The following is a 25,251-nucleotide window of genomic DNA, read 5'->3' on the forward strand; positions in this document are numbered from 1 at the left end:
AATCCATAGTTGCTTAAAGGGGATTCTTGTGTCTTCCTCTGAGGAACTCTTGGAGGAAAGATACTGGATTAAAAGCATTTCTAATTGGATCCAGCTTCAGTCTTCTTGTATTTTAGCAAATCTTTTCCATTTCTGACTCATATGGTATAGAAAAAATCACATCTCCTGCAGGTTATATGCATTTCAATAAGAAGAGAAGCTTAATTTCTATGAATGGCTTTGTTGGGAAAATGAAAATGATCCAAACAAAAGCAGAAAACTGTCGTGTACTGGCCATTTTGCAGGCTAGCCTACCTGAAGGCAGCTGATGGAAGTGCAGTGGTTGATAGCCAATGAACATCTCCCAAAACCCCACTGCCTTAACCATAGGGTCCCCTGAGATTTCCTCCACTGAGGCCTATTCGGCTAAGTAGCATATGTCCAGATCTGCAGAAGACAGAATTGCTTTTTCCTCTTTTTTTTTTTTTTTTTTTTTTTTAATATAAAAATCTATAAGTAAAGACTATAAATCCCATCATACAAGATAATATTAAGGGAACTGAGTTGGAGATTGACATGTCTCAAGGTTCGTATGGCATCCGACCTCCCTGGGAGTGTTAGGTAGCCATTAGGTGCCTTTAAGTGGCTCTTTGATCTGGGTTTTTAGGTGCCTCAGATGGTATGTATTCTCATCAAAGATGAAAAGAACCTCATTTGATTAACCTTTGGGACTCCTATGGGTTAAAGAAAGAAAGTAGGCTCTTGAGACCTCATCTGGCATCTTCGAAGAGAGCTCCTGAATTCTGTGGTTGTGCTGATAAATAGTGATAGCAAAATGTCTGAAGGGAAGAAGAATAATTATTCTTCAGGATGGTAGGAACATATGATGGAATTCCCCATCCTCTGATAAACATAGCTACAAACAAGTGATCAAATTGAAATACTTTTGGTTCATAAGAAGCTAATCTGTAAAGAAATCTCTCCCTTGTTCCTTCCATCACCTTCACAACATTATTTTCACTTCTATCTAGATTTGTTTGCTTGTTAGTCTCTGGCCTCCCCCTAAGGATATAACTGCAGATGGATGAATTATTTTATTTTATTAAATATTATTCTTGGCTTTTTGGAGATGTTTTTTGTTTTTATTTAATGATTATTCCTCCTGGTGTTATTTCAGTTTTCAATTACAACTTGTGTGTGTATGTGTCTAGTACACTACCATTTTGTAAATGGATGTATGCACTTATTGTTAATTGATTCCCCAAATAAACCCAAATGCTTGCATTGAAATCATGTATTATATTTCTTACATGCCACTGAGCTGGATGCTTTCCAGTTTGGCATCTATTGCTGATTTGAAGGTGGACATCTTTCTCTCCTTCTCATTACCCCTAGAGTGAACAGAGATGCTCATGTCAATTTTCTCTGCAGACCTCATCACACTGACTGATGTCTCTGAATAAAGGTGGCTAAAATTGTACTTCTAGGTGTGTGTTTAGCCATCTAGATAAATTATTGTGTTTTTTTTTTTTTTTTAAAAAAAAGCACTGAACTCTCAGCAGCCTCTACATGTTTCAGTGAGGGTTTTCTTCCCTAAAGTCAGGCCATTTTGAAGGATACTTTTCAAAAGAAGCCCCTGTTGGCCTATATCTGCTCCCAGTGAAACCACCATCTGCTTGAAAGTTATGTCAGGAATGAGAATTAATCCACAATTGGTCCTTCAGCCAGTTTTTGCAGTTCTGTATTTTTTCAGATTTTAGCTAGAAAACACAGTTGAAGTCCCTGATGGTGGGACTGTGCACTTCAGCAGGTTTCATCAGGTCATCTAGTTCTCCTCTATGCCAAAGAAGAAAGATAATCCCCTTTCAGCTGTGATTCATCCCACATATTACAGACATCTATCTTAGGAAAAGATGAATCATCTCCTAGAGGTGCTTCTCTCTCTCTCTGTCTCTCCGTTTAGGAAACCTAGAAAAAAGCTTGAACACGACTATAAATTGTAGATAGCTAAAATGGGGAAGATGGATCCCACTGTGCACTGAGAATCAATGACTGCTGATTCACTGAATTCTAACTTTCAAATGTGGTCAGCATTTCTGTTTTGATGGCAAAACTATTTTTGTTTGGGATTTTCTACTGATAACTAATTACTGCCATTTTTAACACAGACCTGAAAAAATATTAAGCTGGCTCACTGTGCTGGTAGCTGTATGGACATCTGTGATGGGATTCAGTTGCTCAAACACAGGCACCTACCTCAGTGTTGTTCTAGACACTGAGGATTTTCATGTCTGGTCTCCAAATGCCAAAATGAATCAAGTATCCCATAAGGCTGGCTTCGTGTCTGCCAGCCCCAAGATGATAACCCAAATGCAAGCCCACAGTTGGATCAAGCCCCTGGTAAAATGCCTTAAAAAAAGAGGAAGAAGAAGCTGTAGAGGTAGCATGTCCTGCCCTGGGCCAGATACCCATTAGGTGTTGGGTTGCCAACGGGCATTTTAGCCCTGCTTCTGCTTCACTTTGTTGTCTCCTACCCTGGTAAGTGTTACTCCTCACGGATTTGCCTTCTGATGGCCATTGGGTAAAATAAGGTTAGGCTTACTGCTTACAGATTCAAAAGCAAAGTTCATCTTGATAGAAAGACTCCTTCACACTAACATTTAGACACAGGGAAGAGTGGTGCAAAACAGAGCAAACCATCCAAGGCACAAATGTTGGGGCAGGGGGGCTCACTTGCACTGAAGAAACCTGAGCTAGCTCCCATCTTGGGGTACTTCTCATCTGCACAGCTCCTGCCATCATACAAAGGCAGCGGCTGAGGTCCTGGAAGGAGAGTCATACAGTGGCTTGAGCTGAGCAGCCTGCTAATTAGCCCGGCCTTTCAGCAGCATGAATTATCACTAAGCTGACACAGCACAAATGCTTTTGGCTTCATAGTAGCTTGGTTGGGACCTCTGCATGGTGTTGTATTATATATTGCAGTCAGTGCCAGAGTCAGCAAGGAGAATGTTTTGATGGTGATTGCATAACTGTGTGTGTTGATGACAGTGGCTAAAGAACTGGAAGTGAGTATGAAAAGCACATGTAGCAGCTTGCCGAAAATAAACTACTCAGCTCTATGAAATTTTTCCTGGTTTATCATGCTTGTTTCCTCTGTGGAGTATAATAATGTCCCCTAAGCACCTGAGAAACCCTAGAATGATTTAAAAGCTGGTAGTCCTTCATACCAAATTACAGCACAGAATCCAAAGATTAATGAGCCTTAATACAAAGACTGTCTTTAAGATACCTCAGTATTATCTGGTTATCTACTGCCAAAGTTGAAGCCATCATGATGTCACCATCTGGCTGATCATGGGAATGTTTTAGAATTGGAGACATGAAAACACTAAAAAACCCAGAATCCTACAAGGATTTGACAAATGAGGTAGTTTATCTTACTCTAGTACTGATCATTCCTCAGTCACAGAATGCAGTGCAGATATGTTAAGCATTCTGGTGTCGCTCAGTGTGTCCATGTTTTCTGATATGATCATCTGGAGAGAGGCTGGTGCCCTGCTGAATGATAGTTTTCTCTACAGAAGGGACAGCAGCATAAGGACAGCTGCACCAGAAAAGCCCAACTATCCATTTACTCTCCAATCCTGCCCACAAAAGAAAGTTAGAAGAAATAATTCCTGAAAGTTGCAGCTAGGAGTTTAGTACCGCCCAACATGAGAGATGTCTTCCTAGTGCCCATGCATGTATGTTAGTGGCACTAATTATACCACATGGGGAGATGAACCTGATTTGTATTGTTTTTCAGTAGAACTCTCCCTTATTTTAGTGGCTGACATGCATTGAAACATAAGGTCAGTCAAAAACCAAGACGCAACTACAAACCCTTCCCTGCAGCTATTTTTGCAGTGAGGGTATTTATGTGCTCAGGTCATTTGAATTCACTGTTGTAGTCCTGCAGATGTGTGAGTGTAGTATTTTGCAGTGATGCCGGGGTTTTCTGGCCATCTCCATACAGTCATGTTCAGGCAGTCATGCTGCTACTCTGTCCTTGTTCCTGACTGTCATGAACCACGTCCAAAGTACCAAAATAAGCCCTGCTCTAAAGCTAGCTTGTATCCTGACAGTGCCAGTGGGATGATGCATAGCTGTCTGAAGAGGCTGGCAGCTAATCTTCAGGGGATACCTTAAGAAATCCCCCAGGATTTATTCTAATGTCCACATCTGACATCAAAATAAGTAACCTGGTGCAAAACCACAGTGGTGTAGAGCTCTGTCTAATTTCTTAGTTGACAGACATAAGCATTTGCTACACACCAGTTTCAGGAGCATTTTTGTAGTCAGACTTTGTGCACCCTTTTCCTTTTGAATACTAGTAAAGGTCACAGTGGTCTTGGCTACTCATTTATTTCCTTTCTTTCATTGAATTTTTAACAATAACAGGCGTTCATCCAAAGCTCTGGGCTCCTCTACATTGCATTAAAATTCACAATGTCATTTGCTTTCAGTAGATATATTCAAGTGGGCTGCCTTCAAAACCATGAATGACTCACCATACAATCAATCAAAATTGCAGGACCCTGAATTTTTCCTCTACGTGTTGTCCTCTAATGCCTAGAAGGAACACATGATGTAACTCTTAACAATAACTAGTTGGGGAAAAGAAATTACATGTGATCATTTCTATTCTCTAAGGAAAACTTCCTAAGATAAATACAGGACCAGTTTTGGCTGGAAAGTAAGACAGATACATGTAAATTTTATGTTACCACTCAGAGCTCTGAAAATTACTGCACTTAAGAAAACTTATCTCTCTAATCAATTATTAAGTTTCAGAATGGAGCACGTTCTTCTCTCTTACTAATTTCCTATAAACCTCCCCCACAATATTAAACATACATATTCACATGTTAAAATCCTGCTTGTTAAAACACTATATGGTCAAATCTCCCATTCAGATAGAAAGGATTGTGATGGGTTTCTGTGGTGGGGTTTTTGGTAGCAGGGGAGGGGGCTACAGCGGTGGCCCCCTGTGAGAAGCTTCTCAAAGCTCCCCCGGCTCCAAGTTGGAGAACGTATTTAAGAAGGGACCTGGGAGGGGGTTGGGACTTGTGAGGAGGATTTGCAAGAAGGATGAACAGCCAGGTCAGTGGAGGGAAGGAGAAGGAAGGGGGAAGATGCGCTGGAGCAGATCCCCCTGTATCGCATGGTAAGACAGCCGGGACACTCCGCTGCCACCCATGGAGGTCCGTGGTGGAGCAGAGGCTGACCTGAAGTCTGTGGAGGAGCCCACATTGGAGCATGCAGGTGCACTTCAAGGAGGCCGGGACTCTGAGGGGAGAGGTGGCTCCCGCTGTGGTGATTCAGCGCTGGGAGGACTGCAACATGCAGAGGGGACTCATGTCAGATCATGGGAACGGCTGCGGCCTGTGGGGAGGACTCACGCCAGAGGGAGTTTGTGGAGAACTGTCTGCAGTGAGAGGGGAGCCCCGTGGAGCAGGGGAGGGATGTGCGGTGTTCCCCCCAGCTCCCAAGCAGGAAGGAGCAGGAGCTGACTGTGACCCCCATCCCCTGTCCCTGTGCCGCTGGGGGAGGAAGGAGAGAGATGGGGAGCAGAACTGAACCCGGGAGAAGGGAGGGGTGGGGGGAGAAGTGTTTTTTGGATTTGGTTGGTGCTTCTCACTGTCCCACCTTGTCTGTTAAGTGTTGTCTTTTTTAACATGTGAATTAAAGTGATTTTTTTTTTCTTCCCCTAACGAGTCTGTCTTTTTCTTGTGACAGTAATGAGTGAGCACCCCTCCCTGACCTTATCCGGATTTCCTGAACCATTTTGCTTTATTTACTCCTTCCCATTCCTGAGAGGGGAAGGGATAAGAGAACAGCTGAGTGGTGCTCAGTTGCCCTCTGGGCTCAAACCATGACAATGATCAAGGCATCTTCTCATAAGATATAAAGAGTTATCCTGAGGAAACACAGTAAATGAAATGGCTAACTAGAAGTTCCTCAAAAGATTTTTAAATTGTAATCTAATTTTCCTCACAATACTGATCAGTTAAAAAGAAAAAGAAAATAAAAGATTAGGATTCTGATTAGTCCTGATAGATAACAGTGAAACTACTGCCTTCCCACAGTGCTTTTGGTAAGGTCATGCACAGGTTTATCACTCAATCACAGATATGAGAGTTAGAGGAGATCTATTAGGAAATCCTGGCTTCTTTTTATAAGTGTAGAATTGTTCCCTCCAACATACTTTCTGAGGCTCTATCTGGTCAAGCATTTAATGTCTCAAAACAGCGAGGCTCCAGTCACTAACCTTGAGAGACAATTTTATTGCCTAATAGATCTCAGTGTGAGGGACTGAGTTCCAAAATTCATTTTACTTTTCATGTTACTAGAGAGTTACTCTGTCTCAGGAACAACTGCCTTAAACCCCTTGCCCTTTATCCTGTGATAAATTCACCCTGTGTTCATACACCTTTTAACCGAGTGTTCAGCTCCTGGTTTACTGGCTTTGCTACTTGAATGCATGAGATCATCCTCAAGGCTGATTTAAGTTACTATCAGCTTTACTTAACCTACTGGTGCTTAATGAGTATGCTCAACAGCACGGTTAAATTCCCAATAGTCAACACTGTTCTCCTAGAGCAAAGCTTACAAGAAGTCAGCAACAAATATTGTTAGAGATTAAGAAATACGGGGAGATTGTATCTGTAGATCCCAGCTGTAGATATTCCTGAATATAAAATAAACAAGTGTAATACATATCAACTTTCCCCTCTGCCTTTTTCATACATTACTTGTCTTCTTTGGGTCTCATTCAAAGACCTCTGAACTAAATGGAAAATTTTCACTGAGTTCAATAAGCTTTGGGTCAACCCCTTAAGGGCAGCAATTGTGTCTTCCCGAAGTGTGTGACCATGATTCATCAAGATACTTCAGTACAGAACTGTCTTCAGTATTGGAGTTATCTCAGGGCCTTTGGTGAGATTTTTCATACACTAAATAAGAATGGGCTTAACTGCCCTATTAATTCTTCATATTTAATACAGAGTGGACCCTATGGAATGCCAAACGTCATACTTCTAATACTATGGATTTTAACTCTATAAGATGTACTGAAACTAGATTTTACATTACAATAATTCAAAACACAAAGCCAATTATTCTGATGGTAGGGTCTTGTGTATTTACACTGCTTGAAAATCTGTCCCTTGACTTTACAACAGCTTGCTAATACAATTTTCTTTCACTAACATGTCTCAGAACATCACACAAAATAAAAATCAAATAGAAATATAAACCTCATAACCTATGACATATGTGGACTAAATCCAGTGAAAACATTTTTGATATAATAGTTTTATGTTTAAAATGAAGGTTCACTGAAACCGGAATATTTCGTAGGAACATGACTATTTCAATGGCGTTTTCTATGGGAAAAATGTCTCAGCAAATTGCTTTGATTTTATTATTTGTGCCACTAATGTAGAAAGGATTTGTTTTGACAAAACAAAAGATGCATTTTTTGAGTTTACTATATTGTTTTGTTTTGAGCTATAACAACTACTGATTTCAACATGTAGTTTAATTTAGTGTATTATATTCAGTATTTCATCACAGTGTTTTTCAACATTATAACAATGAGATATTTTCCAGAATAGTACACCAATATTTATCCATGAAGATTTTCAAAATTTCTGTTCTTTGAAAGTTTCTCTTTAAAAGCTTCAAAGTTTTACTCCAACATGCAAACATGATTTCATCTTGTTCACAGAACTCACAAAAATTAGAATTTCTGGACACTTTTAGTACTAACTCAATTATATGTATTTGCTGGTTGAAAAAGCCACAGATAAAGCCAACTACAGTCAGATTTGTGTATGTTGGTCCCAGTTTCTCAGCCATGTGCAGTTGCAATCCGACCCAATGTCTTCCTTTGTCCTGTATATCATCAAGACTGACTCTGAATCTGCAATTTCAATCATGAGTTAAACTTTCATGAAAACTAGATGAATTTTAGAAAAAAATATGTTAAGTCAGCAAGATTACATTTTACACATAGGTATGAATAATCATAGTAAGCTACAGGCAAAGGAGACTCCAGCTACCTGTTGCTCCTGGCTGGAGATCAGCTGTTCCTCATCTTGCATCACCTGCTCAGCCTAAAACCTGGTGGTTGAAGCATCAGAGTCATTAGAAATCCTGCTCCGGGATTTCACATTGTAGTACATGGTAGTAAGCCACACATGGCCACATTTTGTTTATGACAGATGGTTCTTCCCAAAAATATGATGTGCAAGATTGTGCTGACTTGGACAGTTCTGCATAAACTGTGGGGGATTGACAGGGTGTAATATACTTTTTCTGTTTACTTAAAGTCTAGAAGAGAATGGGCCAAACCCAGTGAATAACAGCCTGTTTCAAAGATATAACGGCTGGAAAATGTTGTTTCTCACAGAGATCATCTCTCCATAATAAGTTTCATGGGGATCCTGTATGGTGGGGAAAAAACTATGCAGATTCAGAAAAGAATCAATAACATGATTTTCATTTGTGTGTTATCGTGGAAATGTCTCTGAGAGGAAAAGGGAACTTCTGCTCATCTCCACAGCTCAGCTCAAAGCCAGCCTAGCTGGAAACAAGCTACCTCATGGCCTAGAAACTACTCATGGGAGCCATGTGAAATTCAAATGTAAAAAGAATTTGTCAGTGATGAACAGGCACCCTTGGAGAGGCTGAGTTATTGGACAATTTGTAAAAGTCAGTTGGGAATTGGACCAGACAAAACACACATGCAACCTTGCTTGAATGACAGCTTGGAAGAGCCATGCTGAATTTCCCAGCAAGCTGGGAAGCAGTAGCTCACACATGGGATTTGCTCTACCTATTTTTTTTTTTTTTCCTAAACATTGTTAAATATTTGCTAAATGGAGAATGTATGCATAACATGGGGTTAACTGAAACTCTTTTCCTAAAGCCTGAAGATTATAACTCATCATGAGATATTGGGGATATTCTTATGGCCCTCAGTCAGTATAGATTAGTATAGGTCTGGTGGGGTTAATGCGACTGAACTGATTTGTGCCAGCCGAAGATCAAGTTCTGTTTTAAATGTTTTATTGAAAAGGGAGAAATTAATTGTTTTGCCCTGGATTTTTCCAGATGTCCTGGACTGGAATCTGCTACTGAAATGGGATCTCTCATCCCCTTTGGCTTTTCAGATTACACAGCAGACAGACAGACAGAGCACAGAGGGCATTTTGGTTGCGGCTTCTATTTTTGTCACTTCCTCTGATTTGTGTAGACTTCCCATGACTAAAATGTCTTTCTTTGGCATGGGGGAATCACATCTATTGGTATGATATAACTAGAGTTGCGTGGGAAGCATTTTTTTTCCTAGACTAAGAAACTAGGAAACTGATATTAAAAAAAAAAAAAAACATTACATTCCAAATCGAGTTCTTTGGAAAAGTTCATGGGAAATAGGAGAGACCTATTCTCAAAACAGTCAGTTACCTCACTCCTGGATTAAAATGTGAGATGTCACAGCATTTTAAAGCCTGTGTATTTCGGGGCGTGGGAGTTGCCTCCTTTTCTGTAGCTCTCACATTGATTGGAAACTCCTTTCAAGAAAAAAAAAAAAAAAAAAAAAAGCGTATGTGCTTCTCTGAACAATTTTGTTTCTATCAAACTAACATTTGTTGATGACAAAACATTTTGTTCCAAAAATTCTCTGATGATAAGAATTCACTAAGTAGTTTTTCTAACCTTTTTGGAGCCCTTGACTGAAAAGGCATGGTTGAAAACAGCTGAAATCTGCCTGCTTAAAGACCATGATGCCTTCCCCTCTGCAAATAATATGGCTGAGTTCTGCATGGAAAAGCACTTCCAAATTTCCTCACTGGTTTCACCAGGTTTTTCTCTCAGACTGTGTAATCCCATGATTACACGGTGATGTTGATGCAACATGACATGGTATGTCAGTGGTGTTTCTAACAACTTATTTTGTAGCATCCAGCAGTTTGCATACTTAAACTGAAGAAGAACTAAGTAAAAGAAGGAAATCTGATAAACACTATTGAAGTTTGCTTGCAGGTAACTGGCAGTATTTCCTGAAAATTTCAATTAGTGCTCTTATGCACAAAATGCTTGAAAATCTGCTTATCTACTCCAGGGATATCTCTGTTGGTCCATTTAGCAGATACCTGTATTTAGCAATATTTCAGAAGGATGCTTGACTGGTTGACAAAAGTTCCTCCAGTATCAACCTTATGTATGAGCACACAGATCAGATCCTTAAGCTGGTTATGATAGACTATTGGACATTTTCTTATCTGGGGCTCAGAGTCCTGTCAGACTTTTTATGCATGTCTCAGAAGTGATTGTTTTCTGATCACAAATGATATGAGTGGATATGATGGTCTTGCAGACACTGTTTAGGTCTGTCCTGGGTTGAGTGAGTGGTGGAGTTTTTTGGTGGCAGGGGAGGGGGCTATCGGGGCGGCCCCCTGTGAGAAGCTTCTTGAAGCTCCCCCAGCTCCAAGTCAGCTCCAATTCTGTTTGGGAAATTGAGCCAATCAGCTGTGCCTCTGCGATAACGTATTTAAGAAGGGACGTGGTGACGGGCAGTCGGACTTGTGAGGAGGAGTTGCTGCAGCTGCATGAACACCAAGGTCAGTGGAGGAACGGAGGAAGAAAGGAGGGGGGAGGTGTGCCGGAGCAGAGACCCCCCTGTATCCTGTGGGGAGACGGCAGGGCGGCCCCCCCGCCACCCATGAAGATCTACAGTGGAGCAGACATTGATTTATAGCCTGTGGCTCCTGCTCACCTGATCAAGGTGCTGTACCCAAAGAAGGCTGGGGTCTCATGGGAAAAGGCAGCCCCGCTGCTGTAATTCAGTGCTGGGAGGATTGCAGCATGCAGGGGAGTCCCACGCCAGAGCAGCTCGGGAAGGGCTGCAGCCGTGGGAGGGAATCCAGTCGGATGAAGTTAATGACCCATGACGGAGCAGTGTGGGGAATGCTGCGGCCCATGGGAGGAATTCATGTCAGAGAAAGTTTGTGGAGGACTGTCTCCTGTGAGAGGGGGACCACGATGGAGCAGGAGGAACAAGTTCCGGACACTCCCCTCACCAAAGATGAAGGAAGTGGCAGCGCTGACTGCACCCCTCATTCCCTGCCCCTGCGCCACTGGGGGAGGAGGTAGAGATATCGGGAGCAGAACTGAGCCTGGGAAGACGGGAGGGGTGGGGGGAAGGTGTTCTCAAGATGTGGCAATGCTTTTCACTGTCCTACTCTGTTATGTGTTGTTAGTGTCTGTAATAAATGTATGTTCTTTTTTTTCTTCTCCTAACGAGTCTGCCTTTTGCTCATGATCATAAAGGGGAATTTCTCCCCATCCTAGTCCTATCTTGAACCCCAAGCCTGGCTCTCTGTCCCTTCTCATTTCTGGAGGGGAAGGGAGAGAGAGCTGCTGCATTGTGGTTGGCTGCCAACCAGGCCCAAACCACGACAAGGTCTCTGCTGCTACGGTCTCTCCTCAAAAAGGGAATGTGTCCCCCCACTTGAAATTTCAAAACCTTACTAAATATTTTATACTTTGGTCAAGAAAACATGTCTTTCTCTTTCTTTGTACAGGAAAGCAATTTAGCTGAAATCCTGTTAGGAAAATAAAACCCCACTCCAAATTGCGTAAGAATAATTCCTTCTCTAGCCTTTCTAAGAGAAAGGTTAAATTGGTATAAAGTGCAACAAAAGATCAGGGAAAGTTTTTGAATGCTGTACAACATTGTTGAGCCACACATGAACATCTCTGAATACTAGCTGATCATAGATGGAGTGATGAATCCAGAGTGTGAAGAATGGCTTTTGTGAAATGTCATCTGGTAATAATGGCGTTCAGTGTATCAGAGAGCACTGAAAAAGAGGTGAAAACCTACTGAAATAGGGTAGCACAGATTCAGTCATGCAAAATTCACCTATAGTAAATACTTAAAAACCTTAAGCAAGCTTGATTTTAAATTTCTTTGCAAATAATATAAGTCAGAGCTACTCAGACTACAGGGTTTTGATCCACATTGTGAGGTTTTTTGGGAGTAGACTGCTCACTGTTCTCCGAGGAAGCAGTGGTGATATGGTACTGTGGCTCTGCACCATGAGGGCATATGGAAGAGTTGGCTGGCACTGTCTTACACCTCTCAGAGGTGAAATGCTTCCTGCTAAGTGGATACTTTGGTAAGTGAAGCCCTCCCATTGGAAAAGCCATTTGAGAATCTCCAATTATGAAACCACAATAGTTATTTTTCACCTATTTTCTAAAAGTGCTCAATTGCAAACAGTTATAGCAAGATCATACTTGAGTCAGTGTTAAGCCCTTGTAGGTGTGAATTATCTTAAGTGTGGTCACCAAAGCTTATTTTCCTAGGGTCATTGGAATGGGTGGCAATAAAATCTCATCTTTTTTTTTTTTTTTTTTTTTTAATCTAAACTTCTTAGAAAAACTCAAAAAGAATTAATCTATAAGGAAATGACACCCTGATTTAGAACACTCAAAATGAAATGTAGCAGTCTGAGCTGTGATTTTTAGAAGTGTTAAATGTGTATGATGTTCAGATGAAATCAAGAGTAGCAGGAGGGTGTTGTTTAGCCACAGTTTCACACCTTCATTTCTAGTGAATGCTCACTTTGCTGGTCTAGTCTACACTGGTCTTGAAAGATAGCTGCTGCTCTCTGATGGCTCTTTGGAGTAGAAAGTGATGTATGTTTTAGTCTTCACCCTGCATTGGCCAGAAGAACCAAACTCACCTTCAAGCTGTAATTGCCCGAGAGCACACTGCCATAAATGCCTGTGTGAGTGCCCTTTTGTTAAGACTTAAAATGTCTCTTCACCTATGGCACAGTCTCAGTGTGTACACTTAAGTGATTTACCCCATTTCAGGTGAGGGAAAGATGATCATCTACTTTTACAACATACCCTTGTACGGAAGGCATAGATAGCTCCCCTCTCCTTTTATAGCTAGTACATGTAGACACTTGTAAGGCAGACTTCAACTGACCTGCTTTATATGCCTACTGCAGAAAAGATGAATCATGTCCCAGAAGTGCTATTTCTTTCCAACACCCTTTTGGAGAGTCTAGAGAACTAGCTCAGATGTAAGCATCTATATTGTTGATATCTAAAGTTAGGCAGGATTAGCCCATCCCAATGGAATTTAAGTTATGTTACTGTGAGTCTGAGCACATGCTGCCCTTGTCTACATGGTTGTTAGATAAAAATAACAATAGACAAGTGCAGTGGTCAAAGAAAATGCAGGCAAACAGTCTCAGCTCAGATATTAACATAGCTATACAACCTGTGGGAGCATCTGACTCCTTCCAGACAGCTCAAATGCAGCCAGGAACCCTGAAGGCTTCATTATCAAATTAGCAAAAGCTTTGGCATCTCAGAATGCTCCTGGGAAGGCTTGTCTTTGTTGGCCACCACACTGCTAATCCACAAAATCTGGTGAATAACAGTCTTGAGATACTTTTAGTATGTTTTATTAATTTGTCATGGGTCATTATTGGTTTAACAGTAACAATTAGAGATGGATAAACATGCTGTAGTCAGATTTGGAATTTGTCCTACAGATTCTGCAATGGTCATGTCTTAAACACTGTCTTAAGAAGACTGTAAAAAACAGTACCCCTATTCTTGTAAGAAAGGTGAGTTTTCTTTTTCCAGAAAGTTAGAGATATTCACGTTGGATTAACTCAAAGAAAAGCAGGACACGTTGATACTTATATGAATAGTGACAACTCACATATTGTGGATGCTGTTGAATACACAAATACAGTAAGAAAGATAAACAAAGATAGAGAAAGCATAGAGTTGTCAAGAAGGCATTCCTAAAGATGAAGAACCACAGTTGTAGATGAGTTCTGGCCCTGTTATAAGTTTGCTTTTTCCCTTTATTTCCCCTGAGCTGGCATGTGACATAGATTCATCTTTATCTTCATTTCCCTACAAATGTCTTTTTGTCTCTTTGGGTATGAATTGTTATTTTCTATTGCAATCTGATGTTGCTATCTCCAAATGTATCTCTGAAGGAAATTTTTGTTCACAATAAAGGAAAGAGAGAGAATAAAGTGAGGAGCTTTTCCAAATATATAAAGAAGTTAGTGATATGATTGTAGAGTCTTGAACCTAAGAGGGGAATACAACATCCACTGAACAATGTGATTCTCCCCCTCTGCTCCACTCTGGCGAGACCCCCCTGCAGTGCTGGGGCCAGCTCGGGGGCCCCCAACAGCAGAAGGACCCGGAGCTGCTCGAGCGGGGCCAGAGGAGGCCACGGAGATGCTGGGGGGGCTGGAGCAGCTCCCCTGGGGGGCCGGGCTGAGAGAGTTGGGGGTGTTCAGCCTGGAGAAGAGAAGGCTCCGGGGAGCCCTTCGAGCGGCCTCCCAGGGCTTAAAGGGGGGGCAGGGAAGGGGGGGAGGGACTCTGGATCAGGGGGTGGGGGTAGGATGAGGGGTGATGGTTTTTAGCTTAAAGAGGGGAGATTCAGGTTAGATCTAAGGCAGCAATTCCTCCCTGTTTGGGGGGTGAGGCGCTGGCCCAGGGTGCCCAGAGCAGCTGTGGGTGCCCCCTCCCTGGAAGGGCTCAAGGCCAGGTTGGACGGGGATGGGAGCACCCTGGACTGGGGGAAGGGGGCCCTGCCCATAGTGGGAGGGTAGGACTGGATGATCTTTAAGGTCCCTTCCAACCCAAACCATTCCATAATTCTATGAATGTGATGATTCTCTGTTGCTGAAATACCTTTTCACCAGTGCAATAATTTCAGCTGGTTTCAGTGAAGGACTGAGGAAGTGCATGCTCTAGTTAAACCAGAAAGACTCTTTCTGGGGACACTTAGTAAGGATTGAAGTACATTTAATCTCAGTCTTGAATACTTGAATTCTCATCCCCCTGCATGCTGTACAGTTGGTGATGAGATGCTTGTCCTGGAAGGGTGAAAACTTTTCACTCCTCTTTCTCCTGTCACTTAGACAATGGATATGAAATAAGATGTCTCCAGATAAATGCTGCAGATCCCTGGGGAAAGAAGGTCATCAAACTCAGACCAGTCCTGAGCAGGGTGCTAGGAGAAAAGGTACCAGGAACAGATGTTCATGCTGTTTTTTGAGTTTGGCTGTTTGTTCCCTGGGCTTCTGGTAGAACTGTCTGAAAACAGAGTCTGGCTGAAACAACATCTTTGGGGGATTTCTCTGTTTTGTTGAGAAAAAGTGAACAGCTTAATTTTGATTATAGCTCTGCTACATTTATTTTGTTTTTTCTGCTTTTCGAGACAAACTGAAGAATTAATTCTTTGTCCAGCCCAAGTGATATCCACAGAATGGAGGAAAGGAAGATAAATGAAAAGGAGAATAAAAGAGAGAAAAATAATTGTAGTCCTAGGGGAGAAATTTCCATGGAGACCCTTATGACATGTTTATGCTGATTCATACAGACAGACTGAAGCTTCCTTTCATGAGCAGCCCCAGACCTGAAATATGGTTTGGTTCAGAGAAGTACAGGGTTTCAGGGCAGGAGCTTGCTTGTGTCTGGGGGCCATCCAGTCACATAGGCTACAACTAAGCCTGAAACATCAAACCTGTTTTAAATGCATCTGAAATTTCAGTTAAATGGGGAGACTGTGCTAGGGCCTTGGTTGGGGTCTTGATTCTCCCGTCTCAGGTAGTTGTAGGGTTCCCTTTTTGGTGTGGGATTAAGGGCAAAATATCCCTTTGGGTCTGTCTTTCTGTTTGGACTGCAGAAGGGAACCATTCAAAGTCACAGACATTCCTATCAACTGAGGTTTTCCCTAAAATCTGTGTGGATAGATTTTTGTGGAAAATGAAATGATATTTCAGTAAGGAGCAGTCATTTAAAGCTCACTCTTTTCCTGTATCTTGAGCATCACCTTCACAGCAAAACAGATCCCAGGTAAATTTTAACCAAACCACACTCCTGAGTGCTGTATTTTGAATACAGCTCATAAATATGACAGTCAAAATTGGAGACTTGACACTTGAGGCACTGTCTTCATTTGACTCTGCCTTCATTCGACAGATGTTTGGCCTATTGCAGAGAACTGAGCTAATGGTCTTGTTAGAAGCCTGATTAACGACCAGCTTTAATGCATGGCCAAGCTGCATGTAGCATGGCAATCATTCCATGCCTCTGTACTTACTATATAACCCTAGCAATAAAATACTACTAACTTCTGAGAGCATCTAAAAAAGAAATAACCTTAAAATGGGGAAGCTGAGACAGTAGCATGGGATTTTACCACCATTTTACTAATGAATCTCCCTCAAACTAGGTGCCATCAGCTATTCAGCAGGTTTGAAACTTGCTGACTCAAAATCCAAATTGTGGCAAGGCTTAAAACCCATGGTGGGGCTGGAAAGTCAATCTGAATACCATTTCCTAAAGGTTTAGGTTGCTTTGATTCTCTCTCTCATTTTTTTTTTTTTATTTTTTTTTGTTTGTTTTTGGTTTTGTTTTTGTTTTGTTTTGTTTTGTTTTCCCTAGGACCCCTGTCCATCTGCAGTGAAAATAAATTACTTTGCTCCCAGAAGACTGGTTTGATGCAAACTAAGGATAAATAATTGTGGGAAGCAGAGTTTGGTGTGTGCTATGGACTTCACTTTACAATCCTATGGATGGTGTGTATCACAGAGACGGTACGCACATCTGAAGAGGGTAACAAAGCTTGGAAAAAACACCTAAAGTCATTTTCCTCCTCCATGCTACGACCCCTTGGTATACAATCAAAACTGTGTTTCTTGTTCTGGCTTCAGCACTCTACCTTGTACTGGGAACCATCATAATCCTGTTAACTCCTGATGCAGTTCAAATAAAATGCATACTGACCCAGGCTTTACTTTGCACAGACACCTATGAACTCTTGCAACAATGCAAGAAATAGACAGGAAACCTCTAATGGCTCTGACAACTTAGTAGTCTGGGCTTTCTGCTCTTCTGAGAGCTGACCTCTGCATACATGAGGCATACATGTGGGCACTGGTTCAATACTGAGTCAGATGGAAATGGTCCAGCAACTGAATCACCAGCTCTAGCACCTGCCATCTACCTACTCATAAAATTTTTCCAGGCTTATCCAGGGTCTGCTGCTCCCCCAGCACGGCAGACCTGTCAGAGCACTCCTACAGCTCATCCCCTCACTCCCAGAAAAATTACTTTCATGATTAAAATACTGGAATAATGGTTGAAACCAGCAACAACAGTTTCCTTTTCAGTTCTCACATGCTGTTTAGAATTAAGCCTTTTAAGCTTTTGTTTGTTTGTTAAACACAGGATGGACTATTATATTCTTCTCTGGAGACATTTTTACTTAGAGTTACAGATTGTAGAGAGATATGGTACTACAAACCAACTGTGAAAGCTTATTGTCCCTATCTCCCAGCAATAAATGAATTGCATAAATTGCAATTAATGATGCAGTTGAGGAGTCTAGTTAAATGAGTGGCAGTCCTCCAAATACATTGGCTTTTACTTTAAGAAGGGGTAGGGGTGTTCTGTATTTTGGCAGTACTTAGATGCCTCCTTGTGCCAAGAAAGGCCCACTGAAGCTGGAAAGACATTGCCTACAACAAAGCTGTAATGGCTTAGCAGAGAATAATATCGTATATTTTGTAAGAGCTCTGCTCAATATCCGTTAAATCAGGCTTGAAAGACGGGAAGTGTTAGTCATCAACTGTTAACACAGACCTAAATTGTGCCCGTACTGGGTGCAAATTTAAATTTGAAATTGTGTTGCTAACTTGCTATATGTTGCTTATCTTTGCAAGGTTCAAGGTTGGGTTGGTGTAAGAAATCAGGGCAGTTCTCTGTTCCATGGTTCAGAACGAGTTTATTGTAGGGAAGGGAGTCTAAGGACAGGCTGCCTTTCACTCCTCATTTAACATTGCCTGATGCAGCTTATGTTGGACTGATTATGCCACAGCAAAAGCCCCGTATGACTTCCCAAATCCTTATTAAATTGGTAGTGTCTCAGTCCTGTAGCTCTCCTAGTCCAGAAGAAAAATTATGTTCAAAAAATCAGAGAGATGTCATCAGTTCAACCAAATCTGCCTGAATTTTCTGAAAGTCTGAAACAGTAGCTCTGTGCTGCACTCTCAGGCATTAATTTCAATAAATGCTATAAGATTTGCACTGAAAAGTCAAAAGTTGATAGAGGACAATTATGTTGCACTAGAGTATCTACAAACTATGCAGAGTTTGCTTGTTTTTAATGATGATGTCAGGAGATGGCAGTTTCAGATTCCAGACAGAAAAGTTTGGTTATAAAAATTGAGGAATATCATGTAAAGAATTCTGATTTCACATGAAAAGCTGCATCTATTTTACCAGCTAAGCTATTTCTGAAGGATACAAGAAGAGACATATGGTGTATGGAAAGAGGAACTTGTTTAAAAAAATGAGTGAAATCCACTAAAGCACATGTGTGTGTGCTATTAGTGTTGAAAACAACATTTACCCCCAAGAGTCTAAATTCATTTACAAAAAAAAGAAGTTGTCCAAGCAGATCCATATGTATCCAACACAGATCAATTTTTGCACTCAAAAAAATGATAATTACATTTTTTTTCTGGAAATGTAAAGTTCTGGACTTTCCCCTGCCCTCCCTTCAGTTTTCCCACATTTCACCAAACTCAAAACCACCTTGGTGCTGTGCCCAGCATGAACAACAGCAGGGAGCTATTTGTTACACACAGTGTCTATCCATCCAAGCTGTGCAACCAAACTCTTTCCTGTACCAGAACACTTTTTAAGGTCAGGTTTTTTTTTTTTGTTTTTTTTTTTTTTTTTTTTTTTTTGTTTGGGTTTTTTTGAACTGTTTTGACTGGTGTTCAACCAGGCAGAAATATCAGCTTGGATATGGAACATACCTCACCTGCTCAAGTTTATAATCCTTTGTAACTGAATTGGCTCCTGGGGAGATGCAGGCCATATAACTCCGGTGGGGCTGTGTGTGCTCATTGCAGGTAAAGACCTGACTCCCTCCAACAGCTGCTGCCATTATGTACTCAAATAACATGGCAGCCTTCACCTTGCTTTGTTTGCACATTTGTGGTATTAAACCATAAAACCCCCACTCAGCTGTGCTTATATTTCTTTTTTTTTTTTTTTTTAATGTTTCCTTTCCTCTAGTTTTCTCCTCAAAGAATTTGCCACCTCTTCCTTTTTTTTTCTTTCTTTTCTTTTTTTTTTTTTTTTTACCTTCTTTCTTCTCCTGCTCTTTTTTCTGCCCATTCCTCCCCTCCCTCCTTACTCCTCATCACCCTGTGAGCATCACCAAGCCTATCAATACCACCAGTTATGAAGGATGCTCCCCTGAAAAAGTCATAGAGGACTAGACGAGCAGCAACACATCTTGAGGAATGTGACTTGCTGTCAAATATCCAACTACCAGCTGAACCGTGAACTTGCTGTAAAAAAATAATTCCCACCTAGAGGTTTCTCCTTGCAGGAGGATGCTCACTGCTGGTTGGCTTGTAACATGGCTGTATGGTTTTTGCTGTACAGGGCAAAGCTCCCCAGAGAGCCCATGAGTGGTCCCATGGGCAGGTACGTGTGGCCAGCCCAAGATTTTCTTTGTTAGTGTTAGGGTGCCATGAAGAAAATTAAATAAGACAATTAACATTCCTGGAGGTGCAGTGCAGAGGTCCACTGAGAGGTTTTTGATTTTGGAGGGAAAAAAGAATCAAGGAAGCTGAGTGAAAGATGTGGGGAGGGTGGTGAGCTGAGTCTCCAGCACAGCGTTTCTGTTGCTTCCTTTTGCAATATGCTTGGCTGTGGTTAAATGAGAAGTGCAGGAAAAATGTGCTTCACACACGGGCTGTGCAATGGCTGAGCTTAGGAGCTGGGCTTGCTTTTATTTATTGGGATGTGTGTGTGCGTATGTTCAGAGCCAGAATCATTGCCACAGCCTGGGTGGAGCCACCTCATGGAGAATATCCAGCTCAGGGTGATATTGTTGTTTATGTCTTCCTTTTGCAGTCCATTTTCATTGATTGTTCCTGAACTGAATCGTTTTCCAAGTGAGACCCAGCTTACCGGCTGCCAGCTGCCTGCAAAACTTGGCAGCTGGGCTGGGGAGGAAGGTGGGGGCATGAAGCAGTTGCTTTTGATGTTTTCTTTGCAGTGATTCTCAAGTGGCTGAATTTCAAGAAATTGTCTCCTTCTTGGTCCATTGACCACTCTTGCCAGTAGATGTATGGCATTGGGCTACACAGTGCCAACACTTCCCATGGCACAGGATTTATGGAATAGCCCAGAGTGTTCAGAGGAGACCAAAAGGTTTTCTTGCAGAAAGCACAGCAGTGAGACTGGGATGCCTATTTCCTGATATAAAAGATACAGGAATTGTGCTTTCTGATTCTCCTTCCAGGATCCTGGGGAGGCTGAAAGTCTAATGTAGGTGTTACTTTTGAAGCCTGTAGGTTTCCATTTGTGTGTTTTGGTTATTTTTTCTAAGTCACAAATGACTTGCAGAGACTCGGAAAACAGCAACTGCAGGTTGGAGACCTTTCCGAAGGATCAGCAAAGGTCTTCTCTAGCTGATGGTGGCAGAACAGCTTCCTCAAACTTAAGGGTTGTACTTTGAACCATACAGTTATTGTTAAAAAATAAACAGGGAGCCCTCACAATTTCAAAAGGCATGTATGCACTATGGTCAAAGGTGGGATGGTACCTTGTGTGGGAATAATGGGATTATTTTAATGTTAAAAACATTGTTACTACCACAGTTAAGTTGAATCCCTATGAATTAACTGCTTAAGGATTCACCCAGCATTTTGGACAAAGTCTGAGCTCACTGTCTACTGCTACTCAAATGGGCTAATTTGAAGCGGTGGGTGCATTTACACGAGCTGCAATTACAGCTCATTTACACTGCAGTCATGCAAAGAGTTACCTGCATTGTACAAGGCTGCATTTTCTGACATGTGCTAGTTACAGTGATGTAAAGCAGACATAAACTCACTGGGGTGTACCAACTTTGGTCATCCCCAAAATAGCACACCACTGCATCTGAACTGACAGGTTTGAAACATTCCTCTTGCCCAATGTCAAGTCCCTCAACTGAACAGTGAGAAAAGGATTCTATAAGGAAAAAAATTTTGACATAGAGACAGGAAAATAATTTATGAGAGAACTGGGGTATTTACACTGGAGAAAGAGGAAAACATAACTGAGAGCACCTTGAAAGATTAACTGTCTTGAGGTGGATCATAGTTTAAGGTACCCTAATATTTCCAAAATTGCAATATAAGAAATTGGAAGCAGCATAAAATTAGCATGAAAGAAGCAATACTGATACTATTTTAGAGCCTGTCCGTGCATGCAATAGCCTCCAGCATGACACAAAGGGCATAAAAATGTAAAAATAAAATAAAGACTAGATGAGAAATTTATGGCTCAGATGACTAATGAGGGGTGACAAAACCTTCTTTATTTTTAAAGACATATCAAATTGACAGCAACCAAATCTTATTATCTGAGATAAATAAGACATTGGGTATTTCTGGGAGAGAGCTTTCTCCACAGTGGTGTATCTGCTGAATGGCTGAGTGGAGACTTTCAATAGCTGACACTATCACCCTGATATCATCACCCTGACACCTTTCCCATGCAATAAATATACCACAGATTCATAGTCCTGGATTGTTGATCTAGATGCAAGAATCACTGGGTGAAATGTATAGTCTGCATTGTGCAGCAGGTCAGACTTAGGTGACCCTATTAGTCTCTTCTGACCTTAAAACCCGTGAATCATAGTGCAGTGATGAACACTTCCTACATAAAAACCAGAGCCCAGAACCGGGAGAAAGACAGTTATGGAGCAGAATGAGATCTGGAAGGCTGTACAGGAGCTCAAGCTGTCTCCTTTCAAAACCCTTTTGCACAAGGAAGGTAGCAAGCAACAAGCCCAGGAGCAGGAGGAATTACAGCCCAGGGGCTCCCGTGTTCTGCCTTGGTACAGATGGCTGGTGCACACCAAACGGGCTGTAGCTACCTCTGCTGTCACAGAGCAGAAAGGCCAGAGCCTGGAAAAAGTTGGAGGTTCTTCAAGTATGATTTTTAAGTGCCTAAATCCAAAATCGTGATGCTGATTCAGCTGCTATTTAGCCCCACAGGCAGTTACATTTCAAGGGCACCTCAGTTTTTTATGCTTAATTTTTCCAGATGACTGAAGTTTTTTCTCACTCCCAATAAATTTCCAGAAATCAACAATGACTTTGGTTTTCTCCCCTGAGAAACATGAGCCAATTGATTTTCTCAGATTACCTCAAAGGCTGGGGTTTTTGACTTTTGCCATTTTTTTAAACACCAGAAGGGACACCCTTCATTCATACAGCAGCACTCATGCACAAAGGGGACATCTACACCCAAACCGTTCTCAAACTGTTCTCTCTATGAGGGTGTCAAATCCCTGTCTCTGGCTTCTCAGGAAACTGCTTTAAGTACTAGTCCATAAAGTGTAGGAAAAAATTCACAATTTATTGTCAGGAGTGTTGTTGGTTCAGCTCACTTCCAGCAGTGTACAAGAGGAGCTGGTTCTGTTGTCAAGGGTAGAATAAATTGGAGTTTTGCAAGAAAACCACTGACAATGGCCAAGCAGAAGTGGAAGACTTAGGCAGATATTGTGTTACTGTTCATACAAACAGTGTAGTCGTTCTTGGAAGGCAATAAGTTAGTGTTGGATCTTATTTCTATTCAAATCACAGTAAGTGGTCTTTTGTCTTCTAAAGCAGATTTTCTTTTTAAAAACCATTAGAAAAATACAGAAAGACACCAAATCAAAAACCTTACTTAAGGTAAGGATCATTAAAATGCAATATTTGCTAATTAAGTTTGGCTGTGATGGTAAGACAATATCTATCTTGTCTGATCCAAATATAGCATTTTGTTTCCTGCTGAAGTCCAGAGATGCTCTTCTTTTTCAAATAACCAACTATTTGTACAATAAACCAAATCACAATGTCAGCACTGAACATCTCTCAAAATTCTTATTTTATGAATGGTTGCTGTTTTGATAAATCTTTCCCCAGCAGTGATCAGATCCCACAAATTCCCCCCAGAAATCAGTGGGAATTTTTCCTTTAATATTCAGAGGTCTTGAATCAAATGTCTCATAAAAAAAAAAAGGTTGCTGGATGAACTGAAGAATTAAAAAAATGCAGTTTCTTCTGGGTTTATGTCCTGTTTTCTTTCGACTCCATTGGGATGACCTCAGCAATCTGAGCTGTTTCTGTCCCCCAGGTGCTGCCAAGGGGATGCAATCCACATGTACATGTCCAATTCCTGTCCTCATGGATACGCTCTGATCCTTTCTCTGAGTCTCAATTAGCAAGAATCGGCACTCTTGGCTCTTAGAAATACATATGCTGATTAGTGACCCATAGTCTCATACATAAGGGCCAGCTGGCAGATAAAACTGAACAAAAAAGCTACCGATTTTCATGAAAAACACTGGAATTTAATATCTTTGAGACCTCTACCCTTCTGTCAAAGTTGATCAGTGGGTTTACAGGTTATTGAAAGAGACTGACAGATGGCTGGACAGGCACAAAGCATGATCACATTTGAAAAACAAAATTCAATGTACCTGGATTAATCTTATCTCTAGCAGTGATTTATAAGCAACCTACAGAATAATATGCAACATGAGTTATGTACTGGTGATGCACATCTAGAAACTTTTCCAGTATTACGAACTTCTAAACTTCTGTTTTTGATAGCACCCTTCTCCGCACAGCAGCAAATTCAAGTCAGCTAGAGAGATAAGCAGCTTATCTATTTTTAAGTTGCTTTTCTTTCCTCTTTCCTGCAGCTACTTCATCAGTGAGAAAGCTCATGAAAAAAGGGCATTCCTAGGAGAGATTCACTAAGTGAGAGAAGGGAAGAGCAAAATGCAAACACAGCTGATCCTCAGTGAATTGAAACATCCCCCAAATACTGTCACAAATAGATACACGTACTTCTAGCTTTGCTTCTTGGGATTCTTCTTTCTTAGGCATCATATGCTAATTATCTTAGCAGTCAGCCTGCAACATTTGATTTGGCATTTTTCCTGCTTCTTGCTTGTAAATTTACATCAGAGAAGAGATAGGGCGAAATTATTGATGAAAATGTATCCACAGGTCTCTTTCCAAAGGAAGAGAGAAGAACTAGTGTACGAAACAGATCCCACTTTCAGATTTCCTTTGAATGAATTTACATTTCTCTCTGAACCCCACTAATTTGCATAGGCAAGAGGATAAAAGCAGTAACAAACATCTCAGCTGGTTCTGAACTTCCCCCACAGACAGAATTATGTATCTGCTGTTCCTCTCTCTGTGTGTTTCTCTCAGGAAGCAGACAGCTCTGTGTTCACTCACTGCTCTTGGCTCTTTTTAGTGGCATCCCAAGTTGTCCCCAGCAAAAAAAGGATTTGCCAATGAGCTGAGACATGGTAGGTGGGATTTCTCTGAGCAAAAGTGTCTAGAGCTGAGCTACTGCAGAGAAAGAGGGACTTCAAAAGTAAAGGCCTGAAATGAGATGAATTGTGGCCTAACAAGAGCTGTCTATTTCACCTGATGTTTGCTCTGATGAAGCCCCCATGATGACCACTGGATGCTGAAGCAATGAGGATGAACCATAGAGGAGATATCAACAATGTCACAAATGGTTGAGAGGGAATGAAGGAGGAAAGATGATCTTTTTTACCCTCTTGATGTGTATGTATGTGCCTGTCTTATCATGCAGCTAGAGTAAATTAGTTTTAGTTGCTCAATATAATGGGAGGCATCACACAGCAGTAAATTTGAAAGAGGGATGTGGACAGGAGAGGACACACAAGAAAATCAGCTCAAAGAGGATGTGATGTTTGAGGAAAAAGTGTGTTCTTTTTCACAGGCAATTCGGAGGTACCTTTTCACCAGGCGGTGACAACATACAGGACAACGGCTAGGCTGATTTTCATGCCTAACTTCAGTACACAGAGCAACAAGGATGGATAACTGTTAGATGCTCACTGCTCTTCGGGTGATGAAATGTGTGCTCACCAGCCAGTCTGCCATGCCCTGCTTTTGAAAGCTCAGTGTATTCATGTTTGTGGTAGAAAGGAGTCAATTACATTTTTGGTCTGCCACAGAGCTGTCTCTTAACCCACAATATGAAAAGGTGGGGAAGGACTCTTTATCAAGGGGTGTAGGAATAGGACGAGGGGTAATGTTTTTAAACTGA

Source organism: Tyto alba, unplaced genomic scaffold (genome assembly GCF_018691265.1).
Source record: "Tyto alba isolate M040663 unplaced genomic scaffold, T.alba_DEE_v4.0 Super-Scaffold_42, whole genome shotgun sequence".
Lineage (NCBI taxonomy): Eukaryota > Metazoa > Chordata > Aves > Strigiformes > Tytonidae > Tyto > Tyto alba.